This window comes from Monopterus albus, unplaced genomic scaffold (genome assembly GCF_001952655.1).
Source record: "Monopterus albus unplaced genomic scaffold, M_albus_1.0 scaffold76.1, whole genome shotgun sequence".
NCBI lineage: Eukaryota > Metazoa > Chordata > Actinopteri > Synbranchiformes > Synbranchidae > Monopterus > Monopterus albus.
In genome coordinates this window covers 1,693,177-1,708,007 of record NW_018127956.1, presented here as the reverse complement: position 1 = coordinate 1,708,007, position 14,831 = coordinate 1,693,177, and the positions used below count along the sequence as shown (strand labels likewise).

The window sequence follows — 14,831 nt, the reverse complement described above, 5'->3', positions numbered from 1 at the left end:
TCATCTGTTTTGATTTATACGCTCCTGTAGATATGGAACACACACACACACACACACAGTCCCTCACTCTCTCTGCATTTCAGCCTCTCTTCATGCACTCACACACCCCAATACATCCCGATGCCACATGCCTGCAATGCCCCCTCCCTTCCCTTCAACACCCCCAACACACACATCGGTGTAGAGAATGCGGGGTTCTGCAATGCCTCCCATTGCACACTCAATCAAACCGGCGGCCAGATAAGACGCATGATGAATGGTGTAATTGAAGGCGGCAGCATGGTAATGCTGCATCACTCTGGGTTACAGGGGGAGAGAAGAAGAGTGGCGAGTGGATGATTAGCCTGCAGGATTTATTGTTATTGCCTGTCTTATTAAAAAATACTAAGACTATCTGCCTCGCCTACTGTGGCATACCTCCAATGACAGAGCGTATAGGGCCCTGCTCCTTTGGATGGATGAGCACACAGCACCTATATGGATTTGAGCAGCGAGGTGATTGGAAGTCTGCTCATATCGCAGGGATCCAGTTCAGCTGAACATTAACTCACACTCAGGAGATTTCTTTCCCCTGCTCTCACCTCATCTTTTGTAAGCAAAAGTGACACTTTTCTTTGCTCACTTGAAGCGTCAAAAAGCATTTCAGAGACAGAGAGAGAAACAGAGTACAGTGTATGGAGCGACGGGGGTGAGTGTTCACCTGTAGGTCAGCAGGTAAAGGAAGGAAACAAAACAATTCTACTCCAGGCTACTCTGCGCTCAACAGATCAAACCCTCCCCATTCACATATCAAAAGCTAGCAAAGGGCCCTGACAGGACTGAGCCAGATGCTGTAACAACCACACAGACTCTGTCCTTTGTACTTTGTCCTTTTGCTGAGAGAGCACGTGCAACAGGGTCTCTCCTGTTACTGGCAACACCATCTGATGACCCTGATTTGCTGCAGTTTACTGTTTGCTGGGGCCTAATCTGTCTTAATGGGTCCAGATTTGTGCACATGAGGAGATAATTTCAATTAGTGAAGCTCAGGATGTTGCAGTTTTTGTTTAGATACTGTAGCGCCAATTATCAGATTGGGCTGCTAAATCAATGTTAATTTTGTTAAAGCCCCCTTTTTGACAACAGTGTTAAACTTTAAAATGTTTGAGATTAGTAGTATTGCCACAGATAAAACCATTGAACTGTGTCTATAAAAAATAGTACAATATTAAGTGAAGATCAGTTTTACAAGGCTCAAGCATAATATAGAACTATAGATGGAATGCTTGTTTAACAAAAATAATCAATATCAATTTTGATAACTGATAATGTAAGTAAAACAGTCATGCTAAAATATTAAATCCTTTCCTGGCTACATTGGTGGGGCCGAGGGGTGGCACAGATTGGATATATAACGGATTTTATCTGCACACACCCCTAAACCAAACCAGTGAAACCAGCAATCGCAAGTAGTGTGCCTCCACAAAGCGTGTCCACTGTCAACACATACTGACACGGTAACCAGCACAGGCAAAACCACACTTGTACAGACTGAGCCAACTGTGGTCTCAGACAAAGCCCATTCAGCCACTATATATAAAGAGAGAGAAGAAACAGCATTTGCTTTGTCTGAAAGTTTAATTAGCACAGAACATAGACTACTCAGGGATAAAAGGGTTTGCAGTGGTGAGGAGACGTAAGCCAAAATACTCCAGCCCTGTCTGTGCTATTTTAAAGATGACTTTGCGTCATTGATGTATCGTTGTTGTATCACATTTATTGCTGTTGCAGGTAGTGTGTATGATTTGTAACATGAGTTCAGGTCAGGATCTACTGCTGTATGCTGTATTAGTACCTCTGTTGGGCACCAACAGCCCTGTGTGTTGCTGTTCAGACTGATTGAGTGGTGCGCTGTTTGGCCAACTGGGCTTCCGGGCTGGTGGACTGCCCGCAATCGATTGCTCGGATGAGTCCTTCCTCTGGTGCACAGACAGAGAAATAGAGAGCGAGAGAGAGATGGAGCGAGGAGGAGAGTGGAAATGAGCGGTGTAAAAATAGAGAGCAGAGCGAGAAGGGCAAGGAAAGGGAGAGGAAACAGGAAAAAGGGAAACATTAGCTTAAATGAAAGTTTATTAGCTGTATCAGTCAGTCAGCAAGGTGGGGTGGGGTGGGGGGTTCTGCCCCAGGCCCTCTACTCTTCCTCTCCATCTATCCACCCCCCACACCACCTTCTCCTTCTACTTGTGTGTGTTTGCAAGGGGAGGGGTAGGCTTGACAGGAAAAACATTAGTTTATTGGCGAGTCGCCTGTACACAATTGGTTTGGGTAATGGTCATGTCCAGACAAATGGTGTCGGCCCTAACCATGCTATGAGCAACCAACTGCTCCGTCTGTATTCACAACAAAAGAGCCAGCGCTTGCACGGATGCCGAATGGCTCCACTGAGTGCGTGCGCGTGTTTGTGTGCAAGATTCACAAAACAACTTTTTTTTTTAACTTGCAACCGATGCGTTCTCCACAGCCTGTACATGTGATTCATGACTCGCTTGCATCCTGTGTGGAGACTGCCCTGTGATAAGGAGGAAAAAGATGGCAGCACAAGCCCCGCTCACCTCAAGGGAACAAACCGACATCTGTCCTCCAAACAAGTGACAGATAGGAGATGGGGAGGAAGGAAGAGAGAGAGAGAGAGGGGGAGGAGGAGAGGGGCAAGATGACAAGCGAGAGGGAGTAAGAGGATGAGGTCCATTTTTCATCCTTCCCTCCCTCTGCTCTGCATTACTTCGCCTGCTGTCTGATGGCAAGCTGAGCCGCTAATGTCCATTGTGTCTGAATGGGCTCATGCATGTGTGTGTGGGTAGTTGTCTGTCCTTCTGTTGATGTTCTATGAGAAAGAATGAAATGTATAGGCTTCCAGACTAGATATGCCAGCTAAATAACATGCATGCATGGATAAGGCTGTGTGTGTGTGTGTCTGTGTGTGTGTGTGTGTATGTGTGTGTGTGTGTGTATGTGTGTGTGTGTGTGTATGTGTGTGTGTGTGTGTGCTGTGGCAGCCCCTCAGCCATCCAGCTATCATCTCCCGCCAGACAGGCCCCACCAAGCCAACCCAGCTGGATAATGAGATCCATTATGATTTACGTGCCAAGAGGACAGCCAGACAGAACAAAGACATGTACACACACACACACACACACACACACACGGCTGGGTGTACATGTCTGTGTGTGTTTGTGCACAGGCTCACTGTCTCTTACTGTATGTGCTGCCACTGTTTCAAATTTCAGTTTTTTTCCATCATTTTCTTTGTGTGTTTGTGTTAGCCGAGTTAGATGCCTGTAGGGCATCCTGCAGTTGGTCCTTTTTCCGTTAGTAACTTGAGAACTCAGACTATTTCTTTCCTCCATCTTTCTCTCTCACTCACACCCTCTTTCCTCCTGTGCCTCTCCTGAAAAAGCAAACTCACTGAAAGATTGAGTCGCAAATACACCAACTCCATGTCTGTCTTTCTGCCTCCCTCTCTCTCTCTCTCTCTCCTCCACTGCCTTGTTTGAAAGGTGAAGATTAAAACATTAAAACTATGCGCTGCATCAAAAAATGGAGACCACACAGCGTCACCCTGATTGATCAGTACCTCTGCAGCACATTGGCGCCAGCTGTGGATTTATTCCAAAGTATTCCTGTGTGTGTGTGTGTGTGTGTGTGCGCGTGTGTCAGTGTGTGCATTGGGATTTGTTAGTGGAGAGGTGAAGTGTCTGTCAAACACATTTTGGAAAAGGAGCAAGCTGTTGCTTCAGTGCACTTCTTGGGAATGGGGGTGTGTCAGCTGAAGGAAAGAGGAGATGGGCCAGGACAGTTTAAGACAGGTTGGAGCTGCGGGTGCCAGGTTCGCTTTCATAGCCACAAATTATTTTAGTATGTTATTTGCAAGACAGTCTCCAAGGGTACTGTACATACTGTAAATATATTATAATCTGAAGCTGGGAGTTGCTATTGTAATATATCACATAAACAATGAAGTGAAATAGTTCCCAATGTGAGTTGTAACATTTTGGTTTTTAAAAACTCTGGGCAGAGACTTTCTGTGGTTGTTGTTCTCTATCTCTCTTTAGTTCTTATGGCTCGCACTCTTCACACTAATGAACAGCTTCTCTTCAGTTATAAAACAAACAAACCCACTTCTGCAGATGAAAATGTGAAACACATCACTTTAACGGTTCCAACAAAAGACCTGTAAGAGAATGGATGTTGGTTTAAATGAGCAGACTCTCAGTTAATATGGTGACGTTCTATACAGTAAATACAGCAAAGGTGCCATTTTGAAATGAACACACACAAGCAAATACAAATAAATGTGCTATCCACATTCATATATTAGCAACATGTTTCATATACACACACACACACAGAGCAGTGCTGCCCACTCCTTCCAAGTGCAGGACGCCGAACACAATGACGGGATTATCTGCTGTTCCTGCTTTGTGAAGTGTTCAAGTGACACCAGCTCATTTAGAGGCCTAAATGCCAAGATCTAGACTGGGGAGAGATGAAGAGAGACTGAAAGGGAAGCAGACAAAAAGAGAGAAAGGAAGCAGGGAGGAGGAGAGCAGAGGACAAGTAGGCCATAGTGAAGGAATAGGGACTGGACTATACATTCTCCTAAAGAGAATGGCTAATGACAAGGAAGAACAAGTGGATGGGGAAATGAGCAACAAGATGCAAAATCAATGAGAAGGAAGCATAAAGGATATGGATGCAGAATGAAGAGCCAAACAAGAAAAGACAGAGAATAATTCTAGCCAGAGACTCAGCCAGGACCATCACGACCTCCTGGACCTACCTGCCTTTGTATAGACACAAACACATAAAGGCACACAACCCTCTGTGGTATGCATTTCCATCATGAAATGTGATCACCGCTACTGATCCGCGAGCCAGCACTCGCTCAGCTGTGATAACCTCTGGGGGAAGGTGCAAACACACACACACACACAAACACAGACAGTGCAACTGAATACCAAGCCTTATGACCACAACACATACACACATACACACAGGGTGAGCACAGTGTGATCAGTCTAGGTAGCAGAGAAGAATCTGACATGCCTGGTTAAATTAAAAGGTCAAATAAATTAAATGAACACAGTGAATGAGCCTGCAGATGAATGGTGCAGCGGCTCAGAGGCAGAGCTCCAGAGGGTTGTCTCTAAGAAAATGAGTAGCCCATAAAGTATTTTTTATTTAATTTAACTGATAATTCTGTTTTATTACAACCTGGTTATTGCATTTATAGTTCTGACTGCCATTTCTATGGCAATAACAACAACAGCGTACTCATCAAGTTCATTTCTAAGAATGCCGCCACATCAATAAAAAAAAAATCAGAAACATAAACAGTAACTTGATCTTTTGGATTAAAAAAACCTCTAGGCTGTTCAAATTTATTCAAAAGAGAAAAGAAAGACAAATGGTAAAATGAATATCCATATTGTCCTACAACCACAACCACTGGCGTCGGGCTGCTTGTGTCCTCCCCCATGTCATCATAACAGACAGGAAGGATGGTCAACACTATCAAAACTGTAGTTGTCGTAATAAACAGAAATTATCCTTTCATTTAAGGTAAGGCATCCTATTTGGAATGAACAGTTTCTGATTAGAGCTGTTCTACAATCATGACTGTTGGAACAAACAAGGCATTTTGTATTAGACGGAGGTCCTCTGGAGCAAATTTTCACAAATGGGGCTTTCGCTCTGGAGTCGTTCACATGGAAAATTAAAGTTTAAGATCACATAACGAGGCCAAACACATATACATTAAGACATTCAATGTGATGATTGTAATGGCTGTTTTTATGTAATACCATGGTGAAAGGCAAAGCACAATGAATGCAATGTAATGGGGCTTTTTTTATCCTGAGAGTTGTTGCTGAGTCCTACTGCAGCTGAACCTCACTGTGCAGATGTGCTCACCATTCCCTCTGACAAATTTTTGTGGTTGCAATAAAATTCCAATCAGTGCAGACAAAGTGTTCATCTTCTCCATGGTTAGCCACTCTGAACTATTTTGACTTCTAAGCTGGTATGTGTGTAGTCTGTGTGGAAGCTCAACCCACAACCCCACTGTTGTGGCATGTGTCAACGCTCCAACCAGCTCGGCAACCCGCTCCAGCGTCAAAACCCAAAATGTGCTGTAACCAAAATAATTCCCTATAACTGACCACCAGCAAAACAACACTACGCCTCAGATCTCACTCTGACAAAAATACCTACCGTCAATATTTCTCCAATAAACCAATCTCAGGCGACCCACCCTCTCCCACCCCACATCTCCATATTCCTTACCAAAACAGCTCTTTGCTCACTGTGGTGCCAGCCCTAATCACTTCCCTCAGCACCAGGTGGTTCTCATTGACTGGGGCCCGGCTCCTCTGCTCCAGAGGACACTCTGCCAGAGGAAATTGGCTCATCTACACACATTAATTGCTCGTGAGCTCTATCGAGCGGAGTCGTGCGGGCTCGCCAGCGCCTGCCCTGGCCTTTTGTTCATACTGTTTGAGTGGCCAGGTTTGCTGTAGGAAAACAGCTGCTGCTGCCGCACATGCTGCATCATCCAAAGAAACAATTAGAAACACCTTTTTCCTATTACACTCCACCACTAACCAGCATTATGTGGAATTAGTGGCAGGCTATGGAATAAGTGGATTCTAATTCATGCTGTTTTTATGAGCCGTGGTTGGTGCAGTGGCTTTCCTCTGCTAATGAAGAGAATGAAAGAGAAGTGTTAATCAAACTGAGCATCTCAGCTGAGGTAATGAGTGGAGGAGAGGCCTTAGGGTGGCTCACTAGTTTGTATATATGTGGACATAGGGAAGTGACTCTGTATGCATCTGTTGTGTTATTCGGATACTGATTTTAAGGCACTGATCATCAGTGAAGCAAAAAAAAACAAAAACAAAACAGGAATGCAGGAAGTGATGTGTGTGCCTGGCTCTTGTCTTCTAATTGCTTAGGCGTGGTCCATAGGGTTGAATGCCCCACTGTGGGCCAATCCTTCTCCTCTAGCAGCCCTTCATCCCTCCCAGGCTCCCTCTTCTTGGACCACAGTGCTAACCAGCAGGGTCTGATTAGATTTACATGTCAAGAGAAATAGGACAATACAGTTATCTTCCAAATTATGGCCCATTAAAGGGCCTAAGTAGTGCATCTCCCTCCTCCAATAACTAATCACCAACCAGATTCATCATCTCAGAGACTGGGGCATAATTTGGGGGGCTGTGGTTTCCCTTGCGTCTCTCTTTTTAATGTCGGAGTGGTTGCATATTTATCAGCCTGTGCAAGAGCATCCAGGAGTGTAGGAAATGTGTGATCAGGGTGTGTACATGCTGTGTGTGTGTGTGTGTGTGTGTGTGTGTGTCACTCCAGAGGGGCTGGTTCAGTGCCCCAGGCCAGTGCTCCATTAAAGAGGAAGAGAGAGACAGTGTGTATGTGAAAGAGAGAGAGAGGAGAGAGGGGGTCCTCATTTAGACAGCAGGAGTGGCAGGCTGTGTTCCACCTGCAGCCAACCAGCAGACAGACAGTAGGACGAGGACTTGGAGGCCTCCCATCTGCCTCCTCCTAATTCACCTGCTGTCCTCAGGGTGTCAAAGGGAGCAACATGCCAAAACAGTGGTGTCTCCCTCTTCTGGTCTGTTATTTTACATCATTTTTGAATCTTCCTCATCTGTCATTCTTACTCCCTTCTGTCTTCCTTTCATTCATGCTTCCTAGTCTTATGTCTTTAATAAAATCTTTCCATCCCATCTATAAAGAATCATATTGCTGGTCTAGCATGCATTACAACTTTCATCTCATCATCCTTGGAGAAAGTGATGGGAGCTAGGGAGGTTGTGAGTGTTATGGAGGAATAAGGAAACTGGAAATATAGGACTTGTGTTTCAAGGTGGTCTCCTTCATGTCCTCATCTCTCTCTGCTGCTTTGCTTCTCTCCATTTCCTGCCCTGCCCACTTTTTAGTATTCATTTTCCATTTTTCTTCCCCGTGTTGGATTATCTCTTCTGCATGCTATTTTTCACATTTCTCCCTCTTTCGCCCTGCTTCATTTGATCCGTTGTCAGTTCTTTAATCTCTAATTCTACTCCATCTCTCTTTTCTCCACTCTTATCTGTCCATTTGGCTCCTTACGCCTCCATCACGGAGCTACTTATACTGGGCTCTGACTTCATACATTTGCTGGCAATTAATGCACAGAACACTGGGCGATACATTAGGACCCCCATCCATACAGCAACACATTATGGATCCCACTATAAATAGCTGGTGTGCATTCTGTAAAAGCCTTTCATTACATAGAGACATTGTTTGGTCAATACAAGCACAGTGCTAAATCTAATTACCAAAATGACTAGGGCTAAAAAAAATATGTATTTAAGAGATGATCAGAGATGGCCAGGCAGCCAGTGTTTTGACCAAAGAGGTTTCAAGAGGACTCTTACCAAAATAAATAGCCCATTTAAGGTACAAGGCACAAAAGCTAACTGGATTGTGGGCAGCATTAAATAGAAAATATGGAGGACTGAATGAGGAGGTGGAGTGGTAGATGGATAGCGGAGGAAGGAAAGTACTCAAGGTTTAAACATACACTCTCAGGATAATGTGCATACACAGAGGCAGAGGCATACTGTGCTGCTCTGAGGAACTTTATACACACACAAATGTGCTGTAGATGCACAAACACACATTATGTTGCCATTGGGCCCCAGCTGAGGCTCCATGGGAGCCACTGGTCCAACCAAGGCACACAGCAGACCTTAATATGAGATGCAGCTATAGGAAGACTGGAGAAAAAAAAAATCAAGAAAAGGACAGAGGGAGAGAGACAGAAACAGGAGGAGCCCATGGTGTCATTTCTCTCTGTGTCAGCTCCTTGCCTTCCCCACCCTCCCTCCTTCCCCCATCACCCCCTGAGATGTGGATGCTTCGCGGGGACAATTACCAACTGACACTTCATCATGGGCCGTGCGACAGGCGCTGACGGCCCCTCGTCCAAACAAATGATGCTGGGGTCGAGGTTGCGGGCCTGCCTCCAAGTCTGCCTCACTGTAGCAGCATTAGCAAGCTGCACACACACACACACACACACAAGCTACATTAAAAGAGTCTCCTCTCAACCTACCCCCTCCTTCCTGTAAGAAAACCACATTTATCAGCAGCAGAGGATGGTGGGTGAGGAGGGGGTCTTTGATAGAAGGATGGAGGGTGGGGGGGTGCGCTACAATGCTGTCAACCCCCATCCCCCTTAGTGAAAATAGAGCTTTACATCTTTTTTGAGGAAACTAAGGGCAGAGGCAAACCAAGCTGATGTGAAAGAAACTAGCAGTGACGAAGGCTGACTGCTGCGTCGCCTCACGTCGCCTTTGTCTGGGCCAGCCGTGTTGAAAAAGTGACACTTGAACACAGCACAGAGACTACAGCCAACGACTAGCACGTATGTTCTGCACCTGTGTGAGAGAAATAACTTCTGCTACCCCCAGGTGGCGGTATCTGATTCTCCACTTAGAAGGGGAAAGAAGAAGAGCTGGACAGCGGAAATAAATCTGTAAACAAAGCAGCTCTCCTTCACCACAGCTACTGCTTATAGCTGCTTCTAATCAAGAATGTGTCTGATAAGAAGCTGAGTATGGCACTGGCGTTCTCTGCCCTTGGTCTTTCAGTTGTAGAAGAAGAAAGGAGGCTGTGGAAGCAAAAAACAAGGAGAAACCGCATTCAATTGGTGGAATAATGGATACGACAGACAGGCTGAAGGTGCTTTCCCAAACTGTTCTCTTCTCGTGCACGAATTCCGCTAAGATGAACAGCCAATCAGAGTGGTCTCTGTCACCGACAAGGCCCAACAGGCTGACGCCGATTCAACATGTCAAATCAGCCAAAAAGCCACAGACATAAGCCGACTGGTGCCAATGGTGCAGGACACACAGGGAAGAAGTGCCCCAACAGATGCTCGCCACCGGCCAACGATCGGCTTGGTGTGTCTCTGCCCTAAGTCTCACACACACATACACACACATACACATAAATACTCCCAAACCCGCCATACATACATCTAATCAAATAATGGGGTTAAACAGTGGCTTTAAATAGCCAAAAGGCAAAAAAAAGAAAGCAAGCAGTCAGCACAGTGACACCAGCACACATCAATTAACCCCGTGTCACTGTGGAGCACAGATAACACTCTGACCCCCACTTCTGATGCAGAACGCTCAACTCATTTCTTTGCCTTAGGTTGAGTGCTGTTACATTTAGATTAGTACAGTAAAGGAGGTCCATTGTTAATATTAAAAAGGGGGAGAGCATACAGATTTTAAATGGAAATAATAAAAATGAAAGTCATGCAGAGGACCTGCTGGTAGTGCTCCCTCAGCTGTGAGCCTGAGCCTGCTGATTAATAAACGCTGCCTGTGATCTCGGCCCAGGGAGTCGAAGGAACAACAACTGAGACACACATCAAACGCTTGACTAACACTAAAACAGCGCTTGGTAAAAAGGCTGCCACTATCTGAACACACTCACTAGTGTGCATGTAGGATAAAGAAAGGCAGCGCAGAACAGCATAAACAATGAAACATTTATCAAAGTGAGGAGCACACCATCTACTGTGCTGCATGGGCAGACTGCTGAAGCAGGTGGCATTGTTGCTGCGGCATCCTGAGTCGCCGCTGCCAGCCGATGACGAGCTACTGCGCCTCAGGTTTGTGAACACTAAAAAAAAACAACCTGTTCCCTGTTGGCACCATGCTTTATGGATGCCCTCTGCTATCCCCAAGGGAACTCAGTTTTTCTCATTGTTATGTGCGTCTCTCTGTATTTATTATCACTCTATTTTCATTCATACTTCTGATGTTTTCCCTATTGGCAGGCCCCTTGATAAATGTGCAGTGTCTTTCACATCTACAAATGTCTGCACAAGCCGCTGTCTATGACAAACAAACAAACAAAAAAAGAACTGGCGGCAAGGGGAGGTAAAAATGAAGGGCAGAAGAGGAAAAAAATACTGAGCGAGAGCTATATGTCATGATGGAAAGGCCCTTGAGAATGCTTTCAATCTTTCCGTCAATATTCGGCGTGCAGGCCCATGAACGCCGTCATTAAAGAGGGGATGCTTCCCCGTTTATTTATCATATGGACACATGGCTGACAGCTTCCTGTAAACAAGTCATGTGTTTATATATGAGCATGTGCATGTGTGTGTATGTACATTCACCGTAGCTTTCATAACAGCTTTCGCACCACACACTCCCAAATGCAGGGTCTCGCTGTCTGCGATCTATTAAAATGGATGGCTGTTGCTCAGCAATGTGAGGAATAAGTGATGGAGCTGGCCAGTGTGCTTTCTGTTAATGGCTGCTGGGGCTCATCACTGGATACAGAGATTGAGGTTGTTTAACACAGGAGGAAAAATGCTTTTCCACGTTGACTGGTGGCAAAAGAACTGAAGAGGTGACTGGGAACAAATGAGGTGCCATTCAGCTTTCCATGCTTAATCTCCTCCAACATGACAAATGTTTGAATAGCGAATGCACAGTTCTTGTGATGTGACTTTGTAACAAAATGGCCAATAGACAAAGATTGCAAAAAGGAATGAGCAATGGAGAGGCCGTCTCTTTTTCTTTTTGACGCTTCTTTCACTTTTATCGGCGCACAGCCTCTCCACTGATTTTGTGTGCATCATTAACACCAACAGTCCATCAGTCCATTCACAGATAAGCTTAAAATAAACAACTGTTGGCCAACAGCTGGATCCATTCAAGCCATCAGTCAGTCACTAGCACAGATAAATGCAATCTGTGTGTTCAGGAAGAGCAACAGCAACATAAAGATCCCCTGTTGCTACTCATTTTATTTATATATCAGGAAATTAGCTATGAAAATAAGAAATGCTTCCTCGTTGCGGGGGATGTTTGGCCAGTCAAGTGAGAGCAGGTGAGTATCTTTGCCTGTGTACAGACGCCCAGGCTGACTGACCCACAGAGGAAAACAAATGGCTTTAGCAGGGGGCTGTGCTTGACATTTAGGCTTCATGTGGTAATGGACGTTGACCTGTTGGGGTCAGTCCTGCAAGTGAGACAACAGAGGGGCCCATTCCTGCACATTGACCCATCCCTGTAACTAGACACTAGCAAAACAGTGGTGGACACACACATGCACACATATTCGCTCACTCAATCAGTGGGAAGGAAGACAGAGGGGCATCAGACAACCCACAGGTTGGACCACATAGGTGGGGTTGTCAGTACAGACAAGAGACAGATGTGTGTGGTATATGATTTTGAGTGTGCTGGTCACATGTGTGTATATATTTCTGCTTTTAAGTTCGACATCCACTGCAACAGCAGTATAGTCACTATAGCAGGCGAGGCAGAACAGTGTTAGCTGCTGTTGTTAAGAGAGTGCCCTGCACTCACCCACAACTTGGCAACAGGAGGATACTTTATATTCTGTTTGTGACAGCTTTGTGGTAATAATGGAGCCCGGGCCCCTGCTAGTGCATGTGGCATGCTCAGTCAAGTGAGACTTACACACACACACACACACACATATATACAGCAGACAGCCTCCTTCATGCCTAACGAGACCACTGGGAGAGAGGAGAACAGGAGGCAGGGCGGGGGAGATGAGTAGCGAGAGGAGAGAAAGGATGGGAAATAAAGGTAGAGTGAGAGAAAAGGAGTGGAACAATGACAGCATGAGGAGAGTAAGAAAAGCACAAATAAACCAAGACAGAGACCAAATGCTCCAACTTTCAAGATGATAGAATGGAGAAAGAGGAGGAGGGTGGATGAGGGGTGAGGAAAGGAGTGATGACCTGGGCTGCTGCCAAAAGAGGAAGATGGGGGGGGAAGCTGAGGTACTGCACACCTCTAGACTTAACAGAGAATAGTTATGCAATATACACAACAAAGGCGTGCAGAGGAAATCAAAGACATGGGGTACCACACCATACCATACCATACCATACCAACTTTATTTATAAAGCACTGAAACAACCGAGACAGACCAAAGTGCTGTACAGTATGATTAACAAAATACGTTCAAAATAAACACAACTTACAAGGACATACAGGGTACATACAGATCTACATCCGACACCACGCTGCAACTAGAGATGATGAACAGGGAAGGAAATAAGAGGCAACAACAATAAAATATAAACAGAAAAGACCTTCTCTGCCAGGGGATGGAAGGAGCGAGGAAGACATCATCATCATCTTTGAGTACTGTACAGCACTGAAATGGCAGAGAAAAACAAGGCAGCAAAAAAAATTACAATAAAAACATTACACATATGCCAGAACTGCCTGTTCCTTCAGCCCTGGCACTACTGCATCATCTGCTCATCCTGGCACGTCCACATTTCTGGGTGGGGTGTGGGAGGTTAAGTGGGTAAATAACTTGCAGTCCAAAACGGGAAAAGGCTTAAACGTCCGGTGACAGGGAACACAGATAGACAGACACAGCTGAGCCAGCATCCAGGGAAAGTCGAGCGTAAATTATTAACAGGCGCTCAGTCTAATAAAGTAAAGATGAGCCACTTGGCTCACTGGAGCAGAAAACCATGCTTGTTTGGACTGCTTCACTAAGGCCCCACACCAGGTTACAGTGTCAACAAGAATAATCTGTGGTACTGGGCTCTGTGTTGATTTTTGGATTCACTGCACACTACTAACTCCTCTGTCTCAGTGTAAGTGTCACATTTTCTTTCAGCTGGTTTCTCACAATCAGCAGAACCTCAGCTGACTTACTGACCACATGTTTACTGCACATTGGGCACGGGACACTTTCTGCCTTTTCCAGATGTCAGTAATGTACCACAAAGGAAGTTTAAGCAAGTACTACAGTACTATTCATGTGTCATCTGCACAGTTGGAAAAGGAAAGCTCCAACATGCACCTCTGCTCCTGGGACAGCTACAGGCCTCCCGGAAATGCATCCCTCCTTCTTTTGGATGATGAACCCAGCCACCTCAGTCCCAGTTCACAGCGAGTCCCAGTTACCCTGCCTATTGTGAAGAGTCCCCAGGGCGTTTTCCCATCCAACTTCTAAAATCATGCCAATCTGTGTCAAACATTCAGGGATTTGAACTACAGGAGACAGTTTTCTCTGTGTTGTTTTCTCCCTTGCACTAGTCTATTAGCATGACTGACTAACAGCATGTGAATATATCAACTTAGACACTGCTCTGCCATGTAAAATGCCTTAGCAGTGTTGCTCTGTAGAACAACACTGCTTGAGCAGAAGCACAGGTTTGCACAGCAACACCAATCTATCTCAAATAATCCATCAGTATATAAGTGTACTAGAGGTTTGTGGGTCACCATTTTAACCAGTGCACTGCCAATGTAGTAGCGCAGCCTCAGGGCTACAGTCACTGCTTGGCTGCTCTCTTGGCCTGCCTTCTCTTCCAGCTGTCCACATGCCACTGCTAATCCCTCATAGACCCAGAGGATGGCTTTGGGATCACCCCGCGTGTGAGCTGGGAAAGACCGGAAGCTGGCAGGCACATATTGTTTGGGTGTAAGAGGCAGTGGATGGATGCAACAAAATCGTCAGGAGAGCTGAAAATTTTAATTGTAATAAAAACACTGTATTGAATTTTTACATTTCCCATCTCTCTCTCTTTTTTTTTTTTTTTAAACAAACCTCCAAATAAAAATGAATTGCAATTTTTGTTTTTCCAAATGTGTAGAGGTGCAGCAGGTACTAAAAAAAGAAGAATGCTACACCAATCCTACAGAGCACGCAGTTCGTTTTGGAGTTTGTATTTACTGTGCTTTACCACAGGTTGGGTACACTGT

The 14,831-nt window shown here is 45.2% G+C and overlaps 1 protein-coding gene across 6 annotated transcripts in view; it reads right to left on the bottom strand.

The window, feature by feature from the left end:
* raraa (retinoic acid receptor, alpha a) overlaps positions 1–14,831 on the bottom strand; it is a 136,228-nt gene that overhangs the window by 93,601 nt on the left and 27,796 nt on the right. For 3 of the 6 annotated variants that reach the window (XM_020606214.1, XM_020606212.1, XM_020606215.1), the window contains one exon: positions 1,835–1,958. The exons of the other annotated variants lie outside the window; for them this stretch is intronic. The gene's annotated coding sequence lies outside the window, so the exon portion shown is untranslated. The remainder of the gene's footprint in view (positions 1–1,834; positions 1,959–14,831) is intronic. 6 annotated transcript variants of the gene reach the window in all.